General features: G+C 41.9%; 1 pseudogene; it reads left to right on the forward strand.

Moving 5' to 3' along the window:
* The first annotated feature begins 4,136 nt into the window (after positions 1-4,136).
* LOC139783810 (uncharacterized) lies at positions 4,137-5,884 on the forward strand (annotated as a pseudogene).
* The last annotated feature ends 433 nt before the right edge of the window (positions 5,885-6,317 follow it).

Here is a 6,317-nt window from a genome sequence, read left to right on the forward strand (position 1 = left end):
AGCCCTAACGAGGCCCCCGAAACTAACTTATTCGTACGAAGATTACGCGAAGGAATTACGAAAACGAATCCGCGCCACGAATCAAGTCGCGAGAGAGCATACCAAAGAAGAAAAAGAAAAAGCAAAGCAACAATTCGATAAAAAATGTAATAAGGAAACATTTAAAGTAGGAGACAAGGTACTGCTACACGACGAAACAGTACGACGCGGACGGTCAAAAAAGCTCGAATCACAATGGATAGGGCCATACGTGATTGTGGAAAAACACAGTGACGTAAATTATACAATTAAAATAAAGCGCAAGACGATACGCGTGCATGCAAATCGGCTAAAGGCATTTATCGAAGAATAGGGCTCACGCGCAACGGAATACCAACAATAAGCGGTAGAAATAAGCAGTATAAATAAGCAAAACAAAAAATATATATATACAGTAGTAAGACTTACTAAAATTTACTCTTGACGAGGACGAACTACGACCACGTCCCTGTGTCCTGTTGCGGTGTGCAGCGTCACCCGCAACAGGAAGATGGGCACTACAGTGCCAAGACGGGCCACCTTATCATAAGGAGGAGGAGGCGATTGGGGTGCCTCGCGATCCACAGCAGCCGCCGGCCGAGAATCCATCAGCCAATATACCCGCTGGCAGGCATCGCATGTGGAGGGAGCAAAATGTCGCGAGCACCGAAAGCACCGCATAATTGAAAGCAGAGAAAAAATTAAAAGAGAACAAACAAAAGCACTGACTCTGCTCGAAGGTAGCGGCCAACTGACGCGAGACCGCGCAGAAAAATTAAAAGAGCAACCCGAAGCGGATAGACGTCAGCAAAACTTACGTTAACTCCGACGGGGAGCACCAGGCCCCTGGCCTATGAAAAGAATACGCAGCTCGGCGATCATCAAAAAGAGGACCATATTGTCCGGTACTCGACGGTCACGTCCGATCAAAAATTCCCGCGTACCGGCTCGATAATACACGCGACCGGGTACAGGGCCCAGAGTTCGCGTACGTTCGGGCAAAATTAACACAGGAAGGGTGGTTTCCTCCCCTTCGTCGTCAGCACGAGGGTCCGCTGGTGTCACCACACCCCGAACCGGCACGAACTGCTCAAGAGGAGCCATAATAATTTTACAAGACGTGACGAGACAGAAAACAGCTTCAGACTGAAGCGACTCGCTAAAGTATATAAAAGTCGGCAGCCATAGTCAGCACAAATATGATAAAAATAACACCAAATCCAAAAAAAAAAAAAATACTCCGATTACAGAATACCGATCATCATCTTTCACCTAGCGGGAGAAATGACACCCGAACCGATGCCGCCGTACGAGGTGACATCATTTAGCGACGAACCAGGAGTATACTTCGAGAAAATCGGGACTATGCAACTACAAGAAAATACGTGGAAACTAGTCATCAGAATTGATGTCGCGGCATTCGGAGTGAGACATCATCTACTCCAAGATTACCTGGAACAGGTCAAAGGGCTCTGCAGTAACGCAGACAATGACAACCGAGACGCATGTAACAACATCCTCCACGTGACGGAAGACAGTAATACACAACTGACACAGCTACTGTTACGATTGCAAACCGTATATAAAACAACGACGAGCCGACGCGGACTGATAGACGCAATAGGCACCATAGGCAAAACCCTATTCGGAACAATGGACGCCGACGACGCACGACAAATACAAGAACAACTAGACACAATAAACAATCAACAGAAGACAATACAGCACGCGGCAAAGCACCAAATAAGAATTATGAACGCCACGTTAGGGCACATTGAGACGCTAGAAAAGACATTAAGTAAAAACAAAAATTTAATAGCGAATGTTACGAAACGAGTACAGCAACGAGTAGCAAAAATAATACGCCGTGAGGATTTAGACGAGCACCTTTTAGTAATAAGCACGATAACAGCCAAATTAATAAGCGACATAAAAGATACCCTGGAATATCTTACATACGCAAAACACGGCATAATTCTCGTACGATTACTGCCACTCGAAACTATAGTATCAGAATTAAGAGAAGCGACGACCCACCTATCCCGAGGGGCACACTTCCCTTTCAAGTTACAGGTAGAAAATTGGAATACCATCGAAAAATTTGTAAAAATAAATGCATACTATGACATCCCCAACGTATACACGATCCTAGCTTTCCCAATTATCACTTACCCCAAGTACGAAATTGTGCGAGTAACCCCCCTGCCGGTACACGACAATAAAAATGTATTCGTAATCCCCAAAACCGCACATACGCTATTAGCTATTAATAAAGAAAATCGAAACTATCTAACACTAAACGAAAACGAGCTAGACAAGTGTACGCACTCTGATACGATTTTTATATGCGATACAAACCGCCCCGTATATTTCATAACAGCGTACGCACCATGCGAGGTGCAGATTTATATAAGAGCGCAAAGAAACAATTGCGAACGACGCCACATTCTCTCGAACGTGACGTTCTGGTTAACTTTAGCAGAACCGCAGACATGGTTGTTTTCTACCCCATATAAACAACAAGTAACCATACAATGCAATAATCAGGCTGAAAATAAGATAGAAATAACTAGAACAGGAAAAATCAAGCTAAATGCAAACTGTAGACTGACTACGACGGACTTAACACTACGAACGAAAAAACGAGAATACATCAAGTGCATACAAATGCATTTACCACAGTTCAATCTGACCTTCAAAACAGTTACTAAAAATATTGGGAATAATGGAAAAGCTGGAACAGAACTACGGCTAGAACCGGTGATCAATGATCCCGCGGAATTTAATAAACTAAGCCTGAACCTCGAGGAAATAAACGAGGAGCTAGAAGACAACCACGTCAACTTCTTATCTAATAAAAATGTAATATATCCCGTGGGCTCCGTGTCCATAGTTGTAATTATCGCAGGAATCATAGGTACGGCCATATGGATAATAAAGAAAAAAACAAGGAAAGACACGCGACGCGATTTCCGCACACAACTAGGAAAATGAGTATAAAATGTAACCTCCATGGGAAAAGAAAATGATAACGAAAAACTTCGTGCCTCAATTTTTCTTTTGCCACGGGGGGAGGGATGTTGTGTGGCGAAAGACACCGCGCCTTAATTTCGACACCTAGCTGTCAGCGCTACTTCCGAATATTGCCAAACCCACCTGAGCTGGCATTCCGGGTGTTGCAAGTGGCATCCAGGGCATTCAGGACCGACTCTTACTTCTCAAAAGCGCTGACAGCTAAGTCAGCATCGCGGAAGCTAATACGCGGGAGATAAAAGCCCGCCCTTCCAAGAAGCGGCGGGCAGTCTAGAACGAGAGGCTAATCGCGCGCAACCGAACGTAACTTATTCTATAGTGAACGCCCGCAAGTCAGGGCAGTGAAATAAGAAGATATCTGTATCATTTAACCTTTAGAGGCCGGGGGTGGTCGAAATATCGACCACCCAAAAAACACAAGCTATTTGATGTTTTCAGGCAAAATTTGTGTGTTGAATAAGGGAAAAATAGTAAAAAAAAAAGTCTTCAAGTCCTTTTCCCGGCCTCTAAAGGTTAAATAATAACTTTATTAAATATCGTTCGACCAAGAAACTGGCTAAGTGATTCTCCTGTCTTCCCGGCGGATCCAAAAGAACTCAGTGCCGACCTTGCGATCCAAGGTACGGCACAACAATTAGTACATTTAATTTTTCTTAACATCAATAATAAAGATTATTTCTTTTTATGTATTAAGGGTACATTCTCGTCAGTTGGGTCAAATTTTGGCAAAAATTGTTTTTTGCGGAATTCGATAGCTATAACTGTCTAGAATATCATGTTAAAAGGAAAAATCGAAATTCGTAACGGTTCAAAAGTTATGAGCCTCCGAGCCGACCGAGTCAAAGCAGGTAGCGAGCGTCGCGCGGCTCAGGTACGTAGCGCCGAATATTCCTCGTACATTTATCGACCTTTCTTTGGGTTTATGATTTCACGTAAGGTTTTCTATTTTTGGCGTTAGATGGAGCCTTTTTACACTGAACTATTAGGGATTACACTGGTGAAATCAGGTTTATAACGTACGAGAAACACGTGTGCGATTTTGTGTCTCCCGCGTTTTTGACGTCTCAGTGCGTGTATTTTTTAAAATGCCTCAAGACAGAAAAAGCGACAAATACAGTTCGAAACGTCCCGGTAAAAAAGGAACAAAGAGAAGATTCTCTGGGAATCAACATACAAACGAAAATGAGCAAGAATTTGCCAGCACGTCAGCGAAGAAAATAGCCGGTTCGGATGACTTCGAAACAACTGTTTCGCCGAGTAACGTATATGCAGTCGTGAATTTCACGTTAGTTTTTACTATTCTTTCCAATATTTTAAAATGCAAAAAGTGAAACGGAGATGTTAAATTTGGAAAAAAAGACGAACATGGCTTGGGATTTCAACTTTCTGTTTTATGTAAGTGTGACGAGAAGTTTATTTATTCGTGTGAAAAAATTAATAACAAATCCTACGAAATAAATCGGCGGTTAGTATTTGTCATAAGACTTTTGGGCGTTGGAATAGCTGGCATTAATACCTTTCTTGGATTGATGGATCTTGGAAAAAAAATTAGCAATAATATATATTACGCTGCCGTCGACAATATATTCGTTGCTGTAAGTGCTGTGTATAATGAAGTCATCGGAAAAGCAGGTCGAGAGGAAAAAGAAAAAAATGCTGCCAATGGAAACGAGGAGAAAAACTTGACAGTATCAGGAGATGGATCATGGAGCAGACGAGGATTTTCTTCTCTGTTTGGTATTGTCACAGTAATTGGACATTATACTAGTAAAGTGCTAGATACGTTGGTAAAGTCATCCTTTTGTAAACTATGCGTCATAAATAAAAATAAAATGACGGACACCGAATTTGACACGTGGTTCAGCGAATACGAGGATGATTGTCAAGCCAATCACAAGGGAAGTGCCGGAGCTATGGAAGTGCAAGGAATGCTGGAAATGTTTGCCAGAGCAGAAAATCTACACGACGCGAAATATTCAAACTATATTGGAGATGGAGATACGAAAACTTTTAAAGCTTTGTTACAACAAGACCAAGAAGTTAGTAAAAAAGAATGCATCAACCACGTGCAGAAAAGGATGGGCTCAAGATTGCGGAAAGTTAAAAAAACCAACAAAAAAGTCGGAGGACGTGGGCCTGGAAAGCTCACGGACAAGTTAATAAATGAATTAACAATTTATTATGGACTCGCAATCAGACGGAATTCGTGTGACGTTGATGCAATGAGAAACGACGTGTGGGCAACATTTTTCCACAAAATATCGACAGACGAAGAGCCTCAGCACGAGAATTGCCCAAGTGGACCAAACTCTTGGTGTAAATGGCGACAAGCGGAAGCAGCTGGAACTTTACAGTCATATAACCATCCTCCTCCTCTCGACTCGAACGTGCAGGAATTAATTCGGCCCATTTATGAAGACCTTTCATCGCAAGATTTGTTGAACCGCTGCTGTGGAGGATTCACACAAAACAACAACGAGTGCTTCAACAAAACTGTGTGGCAGTTCGCTCCAAAACACTCTTTTTGCTCCTCCAATATTATAAATATTGCGACATATTTGGCCACCTGTATTTTCAATGAAGGTTTAAAACCGATTTTGAAAATTATGTCGATTATGGGAGTCACCATCGGCCCAAATGCATACGAGTATGCTTGCGCTCGCGACGCTAACCGCATAAAAGACGCCGAGCGGTTATCGTCGATTCATTCAATCGAGGCGAGAATGGCCAGACAAAATAAAAGATTGCAGGAGCAAGTCAATTTTGAAGAAACCGAAGGATTATTATATGGCCCTGGAATAGCTGACTAGCGGTAAATATCAAAATATAAACATTTATGTCGAAAAAACTATACTTAAAACTTTACGCGTTTTCTGGAAAACAACGTTTTTCGAGCTGGCGACCGTGATAACTCAGTCAATTTTCAACGAATCTTAATGTTTTTTTTTTTAAATACGCGTAATTAAACTCTCTATCGCATGAACCACAATTATGCCGATACGTTGTAAATTGATTTTTTTATAAACAAGAAAGTAACGAAAAAATTCATTAAAAACGCATATAAATTTCAAAACGCCGCCATTTTGTTATTTTTGAATAGATTTCATTTTTCGTGGTTCATGCCATAACCACACTCATACTAAACAAGAATCTTTTTCCATTTTTTGTTTCAGATGAATCTTATGACCTGTAGGACGGTCGCCAGCGAGGTCCTTTTTTTCGCAGCGGTCTACGGCGCAACGTACCCTACCTCGGGGTTATCATAA

The sequence above is a fragment of the Temnothorax nylanderi genome, unplaced genomic scaffold, assembly GCF_030848795.1.
Source record: "Temnothorax nylanderi isolate EJ_2023f unplaced genomic scaffold, tnyl_v1.0 TNYL_tig0544_pilon, whole genome shotgun sequence".
In the NCBI taxonomy this organism is placed as follows: Eukaryota; Metazoa; Arthropoda; class Insecta; order Hymenoptera; family Formicidae; genus Temnothorax; species Temnothorax nylanderi.